General features: G+C 45.9%; 1 protein-coding gene across 1 annotated transcript in view; it reads right to left on the bottom strand.

The window, feature by feature from the left end:
* The window catches only part of LOC124047540 (protein shisa-6-like), a 156,197-nt gene that overhangs the window by 93,505 nt on the left and 43,327 nt on the right, over positions 1-19,365 (bottom strand). The window lies entirely within an intron of this gene.

Genomic DNA, 19,365 nt, shown 5'->3' on the forward strand with positions numbered 1-19,365 from the left:
CTTTGAAGATCTTCTGTTGGCACTCCAATATGTCCATTAAACATCACAAATGGTCATTTTGTTCAATAAATTCTGTCATTATATATCCAAAATGTCCATTTATTTGGCGCGTATGTCTCAGAAAATACACCGGTTCCAACGCACGCAACATGACTACACATTATCTAATTAGTTACCTGTAAACTTGATCCAAACATTTCAAACAACTTTCCTAATCCAACTTTAGGTATTTTTAAGCGTAAATAATCAATAAAATTTAAGAAGGAATAAACGGTGTTCAATACGGGAGGAAAACAAAGTGTAGCGAGTTTTCAGGTCACGCTCCAACAAACAAACCAAAACAAAGGCAAAGTCTTCTCATGCTTTGTTGATTTCAAAAAAGCTTTTGACTCTGCTATACAAATTGATAGAAAGTGGTGTTGGCAGAAAGAAATATGACATTATAAAATGTGTGTGGTTAAAATTGGCAAAAAACACACATTTCTTTCCACAGGGCCGTGGGATGAGACAGGGATGCAGCTTAAGCCCCACCCTCTTCAACATATACATCAACAATTTGGTGAGGGCACTAGAACAGTCTGCGGCACCCGGCATCACTGTACTAGAATCTGGGGTCAAATGTCTACTGTTTGCTGATGATCTGGTGCTCCTGTCACCAACCAAGGAGGGCCTACATTAGCACCTAGATCTGCACACAGATTCTGTCCGACTTGGGCCCTGACTGTAAATCTCAGTAAGACAAAAATAACGGTGTTCCAAAAGAGGTCTAGTCGCCAGGACCACAAATACATATTCCATCTAGACACCGTTGTCTGAGAGCACACAAAAAACAATACATACCTCCCACACCTTGGGGAGGCAGGTAGCCTATTGGTTAGAGCGTTGGAGTAGTAACTGGAAAGTTACAAGATCGAATCCCTGAGCTGACAAGGTAAAAATCTGTCATTTTGCCCATGAACATGGCAGTTAACCCACTGTTCCTAGGCTGTAATTGTAAATAATAATTTGTTCTTAACTGACTTGCCTAGTTAAATAAAGGTAAAATAAAAAAACAGGGAACTTCTACAAAGCTGAGAGACAAAGAAAGAAGGGCCTTCTTTGCCATCAAAAGTAACATATAATTTGACATACGAATTAGGGTCTGGCTAAAAATACTTGAATCAGTTATTGAACCCATTTCCCTTTGTGGTTGTGGGGTTTGGGGTCCACTCACCAACCAAGAATTCACAAAATGGACAAACGCCAAATTGAGAATGCATACAGAATTGTGCAAAAATATTCTCTGTGTACAACATAAAACACCAAATAATGCATGCAGAGCAGAATTAGGCCAACACCAGCTAATTGTCAAAATCCAGAAAAGAGCCGTTAAATTCTACAACCACCTAAAAGGAAGTGATTCCAAAACTTTCCATAACAAAGCCATTACCTACAGAGAGATTAACCTGGAGAAAAGTCCCTTAAGCAAGCTGGTGCTGGGGTTCTGTTCACAAACACAAACAGACCCCACAGAGCCCCAGGACAGCAACATAATTATATCCAACCAAATCATGAGAAAACAAAGACATATTTAGTTGACACATTGGAAAGAGTTAACAATCTAACAATTAACAGAGAGACAGAAACAGACTGTTATATTTGGAAACCACTGACGAGAGAGAGAGAGAGATGAGTTGCACCATGTCAGTCCTTCATTCTGTTAACAGTCTCTCATGGGAAGGCTTGTCACACAACCATAGGACGTTGTTTCAGTTTGAGATGGATTTCTGTTTCCAACATAAGTGGATATGCCAAATTCCTGAGGTTGCTAAACAGCCTTAAGCGGCAGTAGCAGCCAAGAGATGTGATGTTTCAGCGCTGACAACCACATAGATCAGCTGTGTATTGCTTCTTCGTCAGTGCATTTGCATATGGTGCCGGGATGACTCAAAGATGACGAAAAACAAATATAAAGGAGGGACATTAGCATGAAAAACTCCTCACATTTCAACCGATGCATAAAATATCTGCACTTACTATAATGAGCGACGATAAAAGTTGTCAAGCAGCGCGACGGAGAGAAGAGGAGAGGAGATCATCCTGATTGATGTTGCACACTAGAATATTAAAGAGTGGTAGCCTCCCTAACAGAGAGAACATCGAGAGGTAGCCTCCCTAACAGAGAGAACATCGAGAGGTAGCCTCCCTAACAGAGATAACATCGAGAGGTAGCCTCCCTAACAGAGAGAACATCGAGAGGTAGCCTCCCTAACAGAGATAACATAGAGAGGTAGCCTCCCTAACAGAGATATAACATAGAGAGGTAGCCTCCCTAAAAGAGATAACATCACATTAGAGAGTGGTAGCCTCCCTCGCAGAGATAACATCACATTAGAGAGAGGTAGCCTCCCTAGCAGAGATAATATCACATTAGAGAGAGGTAGCCTCCCTAACAGAGATAACATCACACTAGAGAGTGGTAGCCTCCCTAGCAGAGATAACATCACATTAGATAGAGGTAGCCTCCATAGCAGAGGTAACATAGAGAGGTAGCCTCCCTAGCAGAGATAACATCACATTAGAGAGAGGTAGCCTCCCTAGCAGAGATAATATCACATTAGAGAGAGGTAGCCTCCCTAACAGAAATAACATCACATTAGAGAGTGGTAGCCTCCCTCGCAGAGATAACATCACATTAGAGAGAGGTAGCCTCCCTAGCAGAGATAACATCTCATTAGAGAGAGGTAGCCTCACTAACAGAGAACATCACATTAGAGAGATGTAGCCTCACTAGCAGAGATAACATCACATTAGAGAGAGGTAGCCTCACTAGCAGAGATAACATCACATTAGAGAGAGGTAGCCTCCCTAGCAGAGATAACATCACATTAGAGAGAGGTAGCCTCCCGAGCAGAGATAACATAGAGAAGTAGCCTCCCTAGCAGAGATAACGTCACATTAGAGAGAGTTGGCTCACTAGCAGAGATAACATCACATTAGAGAGAGGTAGCCTCCCTAGCAGAGATAACATCACATTAGAGAGAGGTAGCCTCCCTAGCAGAGATAGCATCACATTAGAGAGAGGTAGCCTCCCTAGCAGAGATAACATCACATTAGAGAGAGGTAGCCTCCCTAACAGAGATAACATCACATTAGAGAGTGGTAGCCTCCCTCGCAGAGATAACGTCACATTAGAGAGAGGTAGCCTCCCTAGCAGAGATAACATCACAAGAGAGAGGTAGCCTCCCTAGCAGAGATAACATCACAAGAGAGAGGTAGCCTCCCTAGCAGAGATAACATCACGAGAGAGGTAGCCTCCCTAGCAGAGATAACATCACAAGAGAGAGGTAGCCTCCCTAGCAGAGATAACATCACAAGAGAGAGGTAGCCTCCCTAGCAGAGATAACATCACAAGAGAGAGGTAGCCTCCCTAGCAGAGGTAACATCATAGCCTCCTCATTGCCCTCTCTTCCCTTCCATCCTTCTCTCTCTCTCTCTCTCTCTCTCTCTCTCTCTCTCTCTCTCTCTCTCTCTCTCTCTGGCTAAGACAAAAGGAAATGTATTTTCCTACCATGCTGTGTGAGAAATAGCTCTACTGGTTTCAAACGGACCACAGCAAAAGGACAATGATAAGAGGCCTGTCAAATTACTGTCATCTGGACAATGATAAGAGGCCTGTCAACTAACTGCCATTTGGACAATGACAAGAGACCTGTCAACTAACTGTCACTTCCCCTCTCTGCTCCAACTCTCCACATCTCACACCACTGTAGGGAGGGTACTGTAGGGAGGATATTGTAGAGAGGTATCCCATTGTAGGTGGGAAACTGAGATACATAGCTGAGATATGTAAGCAAGTTGTTTTTAACGACCTGAACATATATGAGTAAATAAACACTATGAAGTACTGATATTAGTACTTTAAATTTTTTGGGTGTAACTGACAATAATTTAGTCTGTTTAGAAGAGCTTTGAAACAGTGCTCCTCTCATCTCGTCTCCTGCAGAGTATAACACACTCTTCCTGAGAATGTCTCTCCTGACATGTGGTGGGTGATAAAGCAGGACCAGCCTCTCTCTTGCCCTGAGCTCTGAAGGAAAAACCTGACATACAGTACTAGTCAAAAGTTTGGACACATCTACTCATTCAAGGGTTTTTCTTTATTTGTACAATTTTCTACACTGTGTAATAGTAGCGAAGACCCCAAAACTATGAAATAAAAAAATTTGAATCGTGTAGTAACCAAAGAAGTGTTAAACAAATCAAAATATATTTTATATTTAAGATTCTTCAAAGTAGCCACCCTTTGCCTTGATGACAGCTTTGCACACTCTTGCCATTCTCTCAACCAGCTTCACCTGGAATGCTTTTTGAAAAGTCTTGAAGGAGTTCCCACATATGCTAAACACTTGTTGGCTGCTTTTCCTTCACTCTGCGGTCCAACTCATCCCAAAGCATCTCAATTGGGTTAAGGTCAGGTATTTGTTGAGGCCAGGTCCTCTGATGCAGCACTCCATCTCTCTCCTTCTTGGTCAAATAGCCCTTACACAGCCTGGAGGTGTGTTGGGTCACTGTCCTGCTGAAAAACAAGTAACAGTCCCACTAATCGCAAACATGGTCACCTAATAATCCCCAGTTTACAATTGGCTCATTAATCCCCCTCCTCTCCCCTGTAACTATTCCCCAGGTTGTTGCTGCAAATGAGAACATATTCTCAGTCAACTTACCTGGTAAAATAACGTATAAAAAATAAATAAAACAAAAACAGATGGGGTGGCGTATCACTGCAGAATGCTCTGGTAGCCATGCTGGTTAAGTGTGCCTTTAATTCTAAATAAATCACTGACAGTGTTACCAGCAAACATGTCACCAACAACATCACGCCTCCTCCTCCATGCTTCACGGTGGGAACCACACATGCGGAAATATTCTGTTCACTTACTATGCGTCTCACAAAGACACAGCAGTTGGAACCAAAAATCTCATTTGGACGCATCAGACCAAATGACAGATTTCTACCGGTCTAATGTTCATTGCTCGTGTTTCTCGGCTGAAGCAAGTCTCCTCTTATTATTGGTAGTAGAGATTTCTTTGCAGCAATTCGACCGTGAAGATGATTCAAGCAGTCTCCACTGAACAGTTGACGTTGAGCTGTAGCTGTTACTTGAAGTCTGTGAAGCATTTATTTGGGCTGCAATTTCTGAGGTTGGTATCTCTAATGAACTTATCCTCTGCATGAGAACCAGTTTCATCATAGTGCTTGATGGTTTTAGCGACTGCACTTGGAGAAACTTATGGCGGTTCTTGCCATAATATGGACTTTGTCTGTACATCATGCCCTCCACAACTGATTGGTCCAAACGCATTAAGAAGGAAAGAAATTCCACAAATTAATTTTTAACAAGACACACCTGTTAATTCAAATGCATTCCATGTGACTACCTCGTGAAGCTGGTTGAGAGAATGCCAAGAGTGTGCAAAGCTATCATCAAGGCAAAGGGAGGCTACTTCGAGGAATCTGAAATATAAAATATATTTTGATTTGATTAACACTTTTCTGGTTACTACATGATTCCATATGTGTTATTTCATAGTTTTGATGTCTTCACTAATATTCTACAATGTAGAAAACAGTCAAAATAAAGAAAAACCCTTGAATGAGTAGGTGTGTCCAAACCTTTGACTGGTACTGTATGTTTACCTGCGTTAGAGAGGAAACTAGGGTGGCAGTTAGCTAGCTCTGCAGCTACGCAATTAACACGTTCCCCATTTTTCACTATCACACACTTCTCCCTCAATCCCAACATAATATCTCCTCCGTCTCCGTATTCAGCTGAGAACGCACCACCTGAGAGCGACAAAGAGGGAGATGTCTACCGGTCTCTTCTCTCTAAGTGGGCTCCCGAGTGGGGCAGTCGTCTAAAGCACTGTTTTGTCAGTGCTAGAAGCGTCACTACAGACAACCTGGATCGAATCCAGGCTGTATCACAATCAGCCGTGATTGTGAGTCCCATAGGGTGGTGCACAATTGGCCCAGCGTGGTCTGGGTTTGGCCCGGTGTAGGCTTTCAGTGTAAATAAAAAGGTGTTCTAAACTGACTTGCCTGGTAAAAGGAAAAAGTGCGTTAGAGGAATCTTACCCATGGTCCTAGCTGATAATGAGTGCTCTGGTCCCATTGATCACTGAAGGATCGCATTAACATGCCACTCACTGGGTATTTTCTACAGCGCTCATCTGGCAGGTCAGTGACAACATCACCCAGCATCTTTGGAGACTATGCTGTGTATGGAGGCAGAGGAGGAGGAAGAAGGTGACTGATTGGGTTGACATTTGGAGAGTGTGTCATATAAATTAACAAAGATGGGATCTCTGTGGTTTGTGTGTCTTGACATCGTAGGAGGCTCTTCCTGTTTGTTGTTTACAGTATGTCTTTGTCTCCTTGACGACACTAGCGAAGCTTTTAAGATTCTTGGGGGAGGATGTTTTGGTCTGAGGCGTCCGGTTTCTTAATCATGCACTCTGATGGTTCTGTATGTCGTTATTCTATCAAATCTGAGTCATTTAAAATCTGAGTCATTTCAAATCTGATTCATTTCAAATCTGATTCATTCCAAATCTGAGTCATTTCAAATCTGAGTCATTTCAAATCTGATTCATTTCAAATCTGATTCATTCCAAATCTGAGTCATTTCAAATCTGATTCATTCCAAATCTGATTCAACTGCATCTTGGAGATGAGTGTTTTAACGACAGTGGAATTTTTTGGGAAATGGTGGAATCATCATAATTCTCAGAATAAAAACTAAGAAAGATTTAGAAGAAAACTATTTGTCAATATGGCACAACACAACTCCAGGAATGTAGAAAATGTCCTTTGGCAGTATTCCTTTCACTCGCACCTCTATCCCTCTGGTTTCTCTGAAAAGACATTTTCCCATTTTTTTCTAAATTAATTAATGTTCTATGTTTTATCTTATGATACTGAAAAATCAACTTCTAGTCTGGGTAAAAGGAGAGTAGTGAATGTACTCATATACTGTACGTTGTAGACTATATATGTTGAGAATTCACAGTAAGCTATAAACATAAAGAGAGTTGCACACTCTATATATAAAATCCCAGTAATTTTTGAGGGTAAATCACCAACATTTCGGCATCACCGTGCCTTCATCAGGGCAATGGCATAATTGCTTGCACCAAGTTATGTAGACAAACAGGGCAATTAGTGCAACTAATGACAACAGTGGTTGGTGTGTCATAATGATTAATAAGTTGATAAGAATGACTTGAGTGAAACTGTTAACGAAAACAACCCTTTATAGCACATTGAATATATTAGGCTATTGTTATCATTTGAAGACAATTCAATATTGTACATAATATTAGCATCAACATACTTAATTGTTTTTCATTTCATTTCTTTGATACAGGTCATTTTTTTGGGTTCAACCATAATGCACAATAAGCATCATCATACCGGGAGAATCCTGACAAGCTATCTTCAATATTGCCACCACGCTTACAGACCACCAGTTTTGATTCCTTGAAGAGATGTGCGATTGTTTTGTCTAATTGCAGAATATGCAAGTGCTTTTTTTGAGGATTGCTTTCATTTTCTCCAAACACTTTGTGTACTTGGTACAAAAGACTGTTGCGTTGTTTTTCTTATTTGGTTGAAAATTCACAGTAAACACAACCATATGAATTAAAACTGTCCACATCCAGATTTACTTCTCCCACTGTACTGACTGGTATCATCATATTCTCCAAAAAACAATCATCCATTGTCATGAAAACCAATTTGAGTCCATCACCAACTGGAATCACCAACTAGAATTAACGCTGGGCTTGACGATGTAATTAGGTAATACATAAATCAAATATGTGGGCGTGTAGTCTTTTGTCTAAAGTAATGACTTGGCTGAATGTTGAATCCTCCTCGCTGACTGGCATATGGAAGTGGAAATGAAAATGACTGTCTTCGACCAATCAAAGTCTTCAAGTTGAATTTGAATGCTTTGTCGAATTTGCATGCATAGGTAGCTGTCAATCCATCTGCTCTCTGGACTGTAACTGAACATTTCAATCAATCAAGGTGGAATGTAGTTTTAATTTCTTCCCGTAACTGAAATGGCAATTTCAATCTGGCTACTGAGTGCTAAGCTTTGTATTCCCTATGGACCTCCTAGCTTGGCTAAATATATGTGACACGTCTGAAAGACTCCTGTATAATGTGACAGTGATGCACTGTACTGATTGTGTTCAGGACAGTCACTGAATAAGGAAAAAGGCTAGTCGATACATAAAGGCCTGTACTTGTGACAGGCTTTGTATTATTTTCCACTTTAGGTCACAGTCATGAATACAGTTTGTTATGGGGAGACTTGCAAATGCATTGCATCACCACTACTGTAGGAAGCAGAAAGACTAGAGCAGCTCTGATTTGCTCTGTGTTCAGGAGATATCTTACAAAAAGGTTCCTTAGAATTTCTGGGAACTTGAAGATCAGCTCAAACTGAATTGTAGATGTATCTTGGATCATAGTAGCTACATCAACCGAAAATGTCTACTGCATTTAATAGCATGGCTGAATGTTACCATTCACGGAATACAAACATACTTTTAAAAAATGTATTTGATAAATAAAGGCTCTATGTAGGGAATGGGGTTCGCTTTCGGAGACAGTGCAGGACAAAACAACAAAAGCAAAGGAATTGAAAGGAGGCATCTTGGTCATCCAGACAGATGGCGTTGGAGAAAGGAGTGTCCCACTAGGCACAGACGTCAGTTCAACCTCCACATTTGGTTGAGTTGTCTAACTAAAGTGAATATCACCTGAAATCAACAAAAACATTTTTGGATTTAGGTTCAAAGTTAGGTGAAAAAAATACAAAAGTTCCCTTACGTTCCACGTCCATTCAATGTCATCACATATATTTTGGGTTGAAAAGACATGGAAACAACGTTAATTCAACCAGATTTTGCACAGTGTTGTCTGTCTCTCAGAAAGATAAAGTCCGGATAGAGAGAGAACAGCAGAGAGAGGCGGAGAGAGGCGGAGTCAGGGCCAGCACGTCCCTAGACTACTGAACAGATGGCTATTCACCCCTCAGAGACAGGAGGAGAGAGAGGAGGAGAGAGAGGCGGAGAGAGAGGAGGAGAGAGAGGCGGAGAGAACGACAGAGAGAGGCGGAGAGAGAGGAGGAGTCAGGGCCAGCACGTCTCTAGACTACTGAACAGATGGCTATTCACCCCTCAGAGACAGGAGGAGAGAGAGGCGGAGAGAGAGGTGGAGATAGAGGCGGAGAGAGAGAGAGCAGGAGAGAGATGAGGAGAGAGAGGCGGAGAGAGAGGCGGAGAGAGAGGAGGAGAGAGAGGCGGAGAGAGAGAGAGGAGAGAGAGGCGGAGAGAGAGGTCTCTAGACTACTGAACAGATGGCTATTCAGGCGGAGAGAGGAGGAGGAGAGAGAGAGAGGAGAGAGAGGTGGAGATAGGAGAGAGGAGAGAGAGAGAGCAGGAGAGGCGGAGATGAGGAGAGAGAGAGAGAGGAGGAGAGAGGCGGAGAGAGAGGGAGGAGGCGGAGAGAGAGGAGGAGAGAGAGAGAGGAGGAGAGAGGCGGAGAGAGAGGAGGAGAGAGAGGCGGAGAGAGAGGAGGAGAGAGAGGCGGAGAGAGAGGCGGAGAGAGAGGAGGAGAGAGAGGCGGAGAGAGAGAGAGGAGGAGAGGGAGGCGGAGAGAGAGGCGGAGAAAGAGGAGGAGAGAGAGGAGAGAGAGAGGAGGAGAGAGGCGGAGAGAGAGGCGGAGAGAGAGGCAGAGAGAGAGGAGGGAGAGAGAGGTGGAGAGAGAGGGGAGGCGGAGAGGAGGCGGAGAGAGAGAGAGGAGGCAGAAGAGGAGGAGAGAGGAGGAGAGAGAGGTGGAGAGAGAGAGAGAGGAGGAGAGAGGCGGAGAGAGAGGCGGAGAGAGAGGCAGAGAGAGAGGAGGAGAGAGAGGAGGAGAGAGAGGTGGAGAGAGAGGAGGAGAGAGAGGCGGAGAGAGAGGCAGAGAGAGAGGAGGAGTCAGGGCCAGCACATCTCTAGACTACTGAACAGATGGCTATTCACCCCTCAGACTACATCTGTCCTGTCTTCTTCACACATCTACAAGAAGAGGAAGGATTTAATTTGCCAAGCAAGTGGCAAATTGTTCAGTATTTTCAGATGTATTTTCAAAACTCACTTGTAATGCCCCCTATCTTGTGTTCAGAACCTTTTGATTGTGAATTCATTCATCTTTTACCCTCGAGTCAGTCATGCAAGATCTACGTTATCCGTGAAATACCATGAGAATATTTCAGCCTAGTCCCCAATACAACAGATACTGATCGGCTCACCACACCGTGCTACTTTTTTACAGTAGCCAACTGCTTCACGTCAGCCCTATCTCTGAGGATTTATTCTATGTATGTACTGTATAAGGATAATGAAACTGGAGGACACACTTCTCAACATAAAATGTATTATACAACTTATAGTCAAATGCTGTATGGACAATTATATTTACCACCTGTGCTTTCTATTCAGTACTTTGAAAAGTTTGGAAATGTCTATATTGTATTTTTGCTATTGGATTAAATAGTAGTTAAAGTGACTACATACTTGTGAAAGTGTACCACATACTTGTGAAAATGTAGAACATATTTGTGAAAATATAGTAAGTACTTGTGAAAATGTAGCAGATACTTGTGAAAATATAGTAAGTACTTGTGGAAATATAGTAGGTACTTGTGAAAATGTAGTAGATACTTGTGAGAATATAGTAAGTACTTGTGAAAATGTAATAGATACTTGTGAAAATGTAGCACAAACTTGTGAAAATTGCTCCAAAGTTGTATAAACCGTAAGAGTGAGCTGAAACAAGAATCAAACAGCAGAAGGCAACTCGGGACACGCAGTGTGTGTGTGTGTGTGTGTGTGTGTGTGTGTGTGTGTGTGTGTGTGTGTGTGTGTGTGTGTGTGTGTGTGTGTGTGTGTGTGTGTGTGTGTGTGTGTGTGTGTGTGTGTGTGTGTGTGTGTGTGTGTGTGTGTGTGTATGTGATCGTGTGGGCGCAAAACCACAAATCAGACTGCTTGACAAGAGAATAAGTGTCTCTGAGGAAAGCTATTCTACAGTCTAACCATCACCCTTCTCTCTATGTTTCTCTCTCACACACACACACACACACACACACACACACACACACACACACACACACACACACACACACACACACACACACACACACACACACACACACACACACAGTGTTGTGGACCCAGTGTTGTGGACCCAGTGTTGTGGGGGACCCAGTGTTGTGGGGGACCCAGTGTTGTGGGGGACCCAGTGTTGTGGATCCAGTGTTGTGGACCCAGTGTTGTGGTGGATCCAGTGTTGGGGACCCAGTGTTGTGGTGGATCCAGTGTTGGGGACCCAGTATTGTGGTGGATCCAGTGTTGTGGACCCAGTGTTGTGGTGGATCCAGTGTTGTGGATCCAGTGTTGGGGACCCAGTGTTGTGGTGGATCCAGTGTTGTGGACCCAGTGTTGTGGTGGATCCAGTGTTGTGGGGGACCCAGTGTTGTGGGGGACCCAGTGTTGTGGACCCAGTGTTGTGGACCCAGTGTTGTGGTGGACCCAGTGTTGTGGTGGACCCAGTGTTGTGGTGGATCCAGTGTTGTGGTGGACCCAGTGTTGTGGGGGACCCAGTGTTGTGGTGGACCCAGTGTTGTGGTGGACCCAGTGTTGTGGGGGACCCAGTGTTGTGATGGACCCAGTGTTGTGGGGGACCCAGTGTTGTGGTGGACCCAGTGTTGTGGGGGACCCAGTGTTGTGGGGGACCCAGTGTTGTGGTGGACCCAGTGTTGTGATGGACCCAGTGTTGTGGTGGACCCAGTGTTGTGGGGGACCCAGTGTTGTGGTGGACCCAGTGTTGTGGTGGATCCAGTGTTGTGGTGGACCCAGTGTTGTGGATCCAGTGTTGTGGTGGACCCAGTGTTGTGGTGGATCCAGTGTTATGGGGGACCCAGTGTTGTGGATCCAGTGTTGTGGGGGACCCAGTGTTGTGGTGGATCCAGTGTTGTGGTGGACCCAGTGTTGTGGTGGACCCAGTGTTGTGGGGGACCCAATGTTGTGGTGGACCCAGTGTTGTGGTGGATCCAGTGTTGTGGTGGATCCGGTGTTGTGGAGGACCCAGTGTTGTGGACCCAGTGTTGTGGGGGACCCAGTGTTGTGGATCCAGTGTTGTGGTGGATACAGTGTTGTGGGGGACCCAGTGTTGTGGTGGATCCGGTGTTGTGGTGGATCCAGTGTTGTGGGGGACCCAGTGTTGTGGTGGACCCAGTGTTGTGGACCCAGTGTTGTGGTGGACCCAGTGTTGTGGGGGACCCAGTGTTGTGATGGACCCAGTGTTGTGGGGGACCCAGTGTTGTGATGGACCCAGTGTTGTGGGGGACCCAGTGTTGTGGGGGACCCAGTGTTGTGGTGGACCCAGTGTTGTGGTGGACACAGTGTTGTGGTGGATCCAGTGTTGTGGGGGACCCAGTGTTGTGGTGGACCCAGTGTTGTGGATGACCCAGTGTTGTTGTTGTGGTGGACCCAGTGTTGTGGACCCAGTGTTGTGGGGGACCCAATGTTGTGGTGGACCCAGTGTTGTGGACCCAGTGTTGTGGGGGACCCAGTGTTGTGGACCCAGTGTTGTGGACCCAGTGTTGTGGGGGACCCAGTGTTGTGGTGGACCCAGTGTTGTGGTGGACCCAGTGTTGTAGTGGATCCGGTGTTGTGGGGGACCCAGTGTTGTGGTGGATCCAGTGTTGTGGACCCAGTGTTGTGGACCCAGTGTTGTGGAGGACCCAGTGTTGTGGACCCAGTGTTGTGGTGGACCCAGTGTGGTGGTGGATCCTGTGTTGTGTGGGACCCAGTGTTGTGGACCCAGTGTTGTGGTGGATCCAGTGTTGTGGACCCAGTGTTGTGGGGGACCCAGTGTTGTGGACCCAGTGTTGTGGACCCAGTGTTGTGGGGGACCCAGTGTTGTGGACCCAGTGTTGTGGTGGACCCAGTGTTGTGGTGGATCCAGTGTGGTGTGTTGGATCCAGTGTTGTGGGGGACCCAGTGTTGTGGACCCAGTGTTGTGGTGGACCCAGTGTTGTGGACCCAGTGTTGTGGACCCAGTGTTGTGGGGGACCCAGTGTTGTGGGGGACCCAGTGTTGTGGACCCAGTGTTGTGGGGGACCCAGTGTTGTGGACCCAGTGTTGTGGTGGACCCAGTGTTGTGGTGGATCCTGTGTTGTGTGGGACCCAGTGTTGTGGACCCAGTGTTGTGGGGGACCCAGTGTTGTGGACCCAGTGTTGTGGTGGACCCAGTGTTGTGGACCCAGTGTTGTGGACCCAGTGTTGTGGGGGACCCAGTGTTGTGGGGGACCCAGTGTTGTGGGGGACCCAGTGTTGTGGACCCAGTGTTGTGGGGGACCCAGTGTTGTGGACCCAGTGTTGTGGGGGACCCAGTGTTGTGGGGGACCCAGTGTTGTGGTGGACCCAGTGTTGTGGGGGACCCAGTGTTGTGGACCCAGTGTTGTGGTGGACCCAGTGTTGTGGTGGACCCAGTGTTGTGGTGGATCCAGTGTTGTGGGGGACCCAGTGTTGTGGTGGATCCAGTGTTGTGGGGGACCCAGTGTTGTGGGGGATCCTGTGTTGTGTGGGACCCAGTGTTGTGGACCCAGTGTTGTGGTGGATCCAGTGTTGTGGACCCAGTGTTGTGGAGGACCCAGTGTTGTGGACCCAGTGTTGTGGTGGACCCAGTGTGGTGGTGGATCCTGTGTTGTGTGGGACCCAGTGTTGTGGACCCAGTGTTGTGGTGGATCCCAGTGTTGTGGGGGACCCAGTGTTGTGGACCCAGTGTTGTGGACCCAGTGTTGTGGGGGTGTTGTGGACCCAGTGTTGTGGTGGATCCAGTGTTGTGGTGGATCCAGTGGTTGTGGTGGACCCAGTGTTGTGGACCCAGTGTTGTGGTGGACCCAGTGTTGTGGACCCAGTGTTGTGGTGGACCCAGTGTTGTGGACCCAGTGTTGTGGACCCAGTGTTGTGGGGACCCAGTGTTGTGGGGACCCAGTGTTGTGGGGGACCCAGACCCAGTGTTGTGGGGGACCCAGTGTTGTGGACCCAGTGTTGTGGGGGACCCAGTGTTGTGGGGGACCCAGTGTTGTGGACCCAGTGTTGTGGGGGACCCAGTGTTGTGGTGGATCCGCTGTTGTGGTGGATCCGGTGTTGTGGTGGACCCAGTGTTGTGGTGGATCCGGTGTTGTGGTGGACCCAGTGTTGTTGTGGACCCAGTGTTGTGGTGGATCCGGTGTTGTGGTGGACCCAGTGTTGTGGACCCAGTGTTGTGGTGAACCCGGTGTTGTGGTGAACCCAGTGTTGTGTTGGACCCTGGCAGGCACACACACACACACATACACACACACTCACTCACTCACTCACACTCACACACACACACGATCACTCTCACGCACACACTCACTGTAATTAGCAACTAAACACACACACACACACACACACACACACACACACACACACACACACACACACACATACAAACACTCACACTGCCTGTAATTAACGTCTAAACACACACACATATATACACACACACACAAACTCACAAATACGCATACTATAATAATAATAATAATATATGCCATTTAGCAGACGCTTTTATCCAAAGCGACTTACAGTCATGTGTGCATACATTCTACGTATGGGTGGTCCCGGGGATCAAACCCACTACCCTGGCGTTACAAGCGCCATGCTCTACCACCTGAGCTACAGAAGGACCACAATCACATGCACTGTAGTTAACTAGCCAAACAGACGGCAGCTTATTCAACATCAACTAGATCACGATTCACAGATTGGTTCTGACTAACTCAGGAAATTATGTTGTGGTCTTGGTTCAATAGTGTGACTCAGTAGTCTGTTCTAGCCTTTAGCCACGGCCCAGTACAAAATCAACTGTTTCCCTCCATTTTGGAGACGAATGTCCAGAGACCTGAAAGGGCAGGCTTGGGTAAAGCTATTCACTGATCTCTGCTCAGCGCAATATCCCCTGTTCATTTTCTATACATTAGCGGGACGTTAATTGATATCGAAAAATAACAGAGAGAGACAAGAGTAAAAAAAAGACACAACGGAAGAGAGAGAAAGAGGAGAGGGGTGGAAGAAGACTGAGGAAGAGGAGAGGGGTGAAAGAAGACAGAGAAGAGAGAGAAAGAGGAGAGGGGTGGAAGAAGACAGAGGAAGAGAGAAAAAGAGGAGAGGGGTGGAAGAAGACTGAGGAAGAGGAGAGGGGTGAAAGAAGACCGAGGAAGAGAGAGAAAGAGGAGAGGGGTGAAAGAAGACCGAGGAAGAGAGAGAGAAAGAGGAGAGGGGTGGAAGAAGACTGAGGAAGAGGAGAGAGGTGAAAGAAGACAGAGAAAGAGAGAGAAAGAGGAGAGGGGTGAAAGAAGACAGAGGAAGAGAGAGAAAGAGGAGAGGGGTGGAAGAAGACTGAGGAAGAGGAGAGGGGTGGAAGAAGACTGAGGAAGAGGAGAGGGGTGGAAGAAGACTGAGGAAGAGGAGAGGGGTAAAAGAAGACTGAGGAAGAGAGAGAAAGAGGAGAGGGGTGGAAGAAGACTGAGGAAGAGGAGAGGGGTGAAAGAAGACCGAGAAAGAGAGAGAAAGAGGAGAGGGGTGAAAGAAGACAGAGGAAGAGAGAGAAAGAGGAGAGGGGTGAAGAAGACCGAGGAAGAGAGAGAAAAGAGGAGAGGGGTGAAAGAAGACAGAGGAAGAGAGAGAAAGAGGAGAGGGGTGACAGAAGACCGAGGAAGAGAGAGAAAGTGGAAAGGGGTGAAAGAAGACCGAGGAAGAGAGAGAGAAAGAGGAGAGGGGTGAAAGAAGACCGAGGAAGAGAGAGAGAAAGAGGAGAGGGGTGAAAGAAGACCGAGGAAGAGAGAGAGAAAGAGGAGAGGGGTGAAAGAAGACAGAGGAAGAGAGAGAAAGAGGAGAGGGTGAAAGAAGACCGAGGAAGAGAGAGAAAGAGGAGAGGGGTGAAAGAAGACCGAGGAAGAGAGAGAAAGAGGAGAGGGGTGAAAGAAGACTGAGGAAGAGAGAGAGAAAGAGGAGAGGGGTGAAAGAAGACCGAGGAAGAGAGAGAAAGAGGAGAGGGGTGACAGAAGACCGAGGAAGAGAGAGAGAAAGAGGAGAGGGGTGAAAGAAGACCGAGGAAGAGAGAGAGAAAGAGGAGAGGGTGAAAGAAGACCGAGGAAGAGAGAGAGAAAGAGGAGAGGGGTGAAAGAAGACCGAGGAAGAGAGAGAAAGAGGAGAGGGTGAAAGAAGACAGAGGAAGAGAGAGAAAGAGGAGAGGGTGACAGAAGACCGAGGAAGAGAGAGAAAGAGGAGAGGGGTGAAAGAAGACCGAGGAAGACTGAGGAAGAGGAGAGGGGTGAAAGAAGACCGAGAAAGAGAGGCATGTACAACCTAGATCTACTGTCACCAAACGTAGTTTGTTTGTTTGCATATTTTTGCAAGTTAGCCCAGGATATTTGTTTTTGTATTCTACGTGCTAAGATCCCAGTCTGGATTTGTGCTTGTTCAGCAGCGAAAAATATCGGACAACCCATTGTTACAAAACACAAACGTAACCGCAGAAATCTGGGATACTAAACCATACACCATACTGCCTCACAAACATACAGCTTGGGATGGAAGCAGACGGAGAATTGCCTGTGATGTTGGGAGAGAGAGACTAAAAACTAAAAAAGAATCCTAGATATATAATCTAGCAGTGATTCTCATAACTTGTGTTTCATGGGGGAACTACAAAGAGGAGAGATAGAGGGAGAGAGAGACTGGATGAATACCATTGTGAACAGTCCTGCCTTGAGGGACCACAACACACTGAGACACAAAAAAAGGAGCAAAGATGGAAACTGCTAATTTTATGTGAACAATAAAGGATTTTACTCTCAATAGAACAACAGAAGTGAAGTAGAAATGCCCCTCTGTCCTGTCCCTCTCTCCATTCCTCTGCAGTTGGTTGGCCGAGCCAAACCGTGACACCTCTCGGTGAGGAAGAGAGATATTGATTTATTGGAGCATCACCTGATGCTGACCTGGTCCCATTCCAAGCCTCCATCCGTTCCTCCAACCCAACAGAGAACAGGGTTTATGGGCAGGCAACAGACCAGACGTCAGCCAAACCCAAGGATAAATCTTTACTGTGTAAATCTGCAGAGCCGCACAGATTAAATCAATGACAGATTCCACATCTGATGTAATTAATATGATGAACATGGAATCAGGAAGTTTTGACAGCGTGAAAATAGATTGTATGAATCTCCCAGTGTATAATAATTTATATAACTTCTCCTTCTGGCTCTACTGTACAGTCCAGTGCTGCTACCGCCCAAAAAGACTGCTAATACCACCCAAAAAGACTGCCGATACCACCCAAAAACACTGCTAATACCACCCAAAAAGACTGCTAATACCACCCAAAAAGACTGCTAATACCACCCAAAAAGACTGCTAATACCACCCAAAAAGACTGCTAATACCACCCAAAAAGACTGCTAATACCACCCAAAAAGACTGCCGATACCACCCAAAAAGACTGCTAATACCACCCAAAAAGACTGCTGGTACCACCCAAAAAGACTGCCGATACCACCCAAAAAGACTGCTGGTACCACCCAAAAAGACTGCTGATACCGCCCAAAAAGACTGCTGATACCACCCAAAAAGACTGCCGATACCACCCAAAAAGACTGCTGATACCACCCAAAAAGACTGCTGATACCGCCCAAAAAGACTGCTGATACCACCCAAAAGACCATAAATCATGAGGACGGACAACACTTGGCTGTGTGTTGACTTCAAGGCGTTTCCGATGTAACAGATGCAAGATACTTCTCCAGATGGCACTGTATATGTAGAAGATACAGTTTAGCTAGACAAAGTGCAGGAGATGGACACACACACACACACACACACACACTGGCGTACCACACACCCCCTCACCACCCACCACACACACACACAATTTGAGCAGCATTGACCAGCAGCAGGTTAAGCAAGTTGCATGACATATCCATAGTGTGACATATAGGCGGTAGATATGTGTGTGTGTGTGTGTGTGTGTGTGTGTGTGTGTGTGTGTGTGTGTGTGTGTGTGTGTGTGTGTGTGTGTGTGTGTGTGTGTGTGTGTGTGTGTGTGTGTGTGTGTGTGTGTGTGTGTGTGTGTGTGTGTGTGTGTGTGTGTGTGTGTGTGTGTGTGTGTGTGTGTGTGTGTGTGAGAGAGAGAAAACATAGAGAGAAGGGTGATGGTTAGACTGTAGAATAGCTTTCCTCAGAGACACTGATTCTCTTGTCAAACAGTCTGATATGTAGTACTGAAGCACAGATAGCTACGGATTACTATATGCCTGGAAATATTTAATATACCCCAATGCCGATAATAATGCATAACAAAGCCAAGTTAGCAGGTTAGAAGGTAAAGCACTTTGGGTTATAGAGAGAAAATGCCGATGTCACCCAGGGGGTGGAGGTGGAAGGTAGAAATGAGTGTCTGGTAGGTTTCAGAGAGAGAGAGAGAGCGAGCGAGAGAGAGAGAGAGAGCGAGAGAGTCAGAGACAAAGAGAGAGAGAGAGAGAGTCAGAGACAGAGAGAGAGAGAGAGAGAGAGAGAGAGAGAGAGAGAGAGAGAGAGAGAGAGAGAGAGACAGAGACAGAGACAGAGACAGAGACAGAGACACAAAGAGAGAGTGAAAGAGAGACAGAGAGAGAAAGAGAGCGAGAGAGAGAAAGAAATAGCGACAGAGAGAGAGAGAGAGAGAGAGAGTGAGGGAGAGAGAGAGGGAGAGAGAGAGAGTGAGGGAGAGAGTGACAGAGAGAGAGAGTGACAGAAAGAGAGTGACAGAGAGAGAAATAGACTCAGAGAGAGAGGGAGACAGAGAGAGTGAAATAGAGGGAGACAGAGAGAGAAACAAAAAGGGGGGGAAGAGAGATAGAAAGAGGGAGGAAAGCTGAAGAGAAGTATAGGACCAGAAGTATAGTACCAGAAGTATAGTACCAGAAATATAGTACCAGAAATATAGTACCAGAAGTATAGTACCAGAAATATAGTACCAGAAATATAGTACCAGAAATATAGTACCAGAAGTATAGTACCATTGTTGACTCAGCAGAAGGAGACTCTTGGTCTGATCTGTGTATGGAGGGATATTGATTGGTGGATAAGAGGTTGGATATATTTGTATAGATACGATTTGTAAGGGTAAGAGATTAGATAGAGGTGGATAGAAAAGATTAAAGATTATATAGAGCAAGAAAAATAAGATCTAGAAAG

The sequence above is a fragment of the Oncorhynchus gorbuscha genome, linkage group LG11 (assembly GCF_021184085.1).
Source record: "Oncorhynchus gorbuscha isolate QuinsamMale2020 ecotype Even-year linkage group LG11, OgorEven_v1.0, whole genome shotgun sequence".
Taxonomy (NCBI): Eukaryota; Metazoa; Chordata; class Actinopteri; order Salmoniformes; family Salmonidae; genus Oncorhynchus; species Oncorhynchus gorbuscha.